This window comes from Pyxicephalus adspersus, chromosome 1 (genome assembly GCF_032062135.1).
Source record: "Pyxicephalus adspersus chromosome 1, UCB_Pads_2.0, whole genome shotgun sequence".
NCBI classification, from domain to species: Eukaryota; Metazoa; Chordata; class Amphibia; order Anura; family Pyxicephalidae; genus Pyxicephalus; species Pyxicephalus adspersus.
In genome coordinates, this window is record NC_092858.1 from 138,004,338 (window position 1) to 138,004,861 (window position 524).

Consider the following 524-nt stretch of genomic DNA (forward strand, 5'->3'; position numbering starts at 1 on the left):
CAACCCTAACCTTCCCTCTCGGTGTCCAACCCTAACCTCCCCTCTCGGTGTCCAACCCTAACCTTCCCTCTCGGTGTCCAACCCTAACCTTCCCTTCTCGGTGCCCAACCCTCACCTCGCCTTCTCGGTGGCCAACTCTAACCTCCCTTCTCGGTGGCCAACCCTAACCTTCCCTCTCGGTGGCCAACCCTAACCTTCCCTCTCGGTGTCCAACCCTAACCTTCCCTCTCAGTGTCCAACCCTAACCTCCCTTCTTGGTGCCCAACCCTAACCTCCCTTCTCGGTGCCCAACCCTAACCTCCCTTCTCGGTGTCCAACCCTAACCTCCCTTCTCGGTGTCCAACCCTAACCTTCCCTCTCAGTGTCCAACCCTAACCTTCCCTCTCGGTGTCCAACCCTCACCTCGCCTTCTCGGTGGCCAACTCTAACCTCCCTTCTCGGTGCTCAACCCTCGCCTCTCGGTGCTCAACCCTCACCTCGCCTCTCGGTGCTCAACCTTAACCTTAGTCTCTCGGTGCTCAACC

The 524-nt window shown here is 59.0% G+C and overlaps 1 protein-coding gene across 1 annotated transcript in view; it reads left to right on the forward strand.

Annotated features, from left to right (window-relative positions):
• Positions 1-524, forward strand: part of ACOT9 (acyl-CoA thioesterase 9) — a gene marked incomplete in the record, with an annotated part of 24,787 nt that overhangs the window by 1,073 nt on the left and 23,190 nt on the right.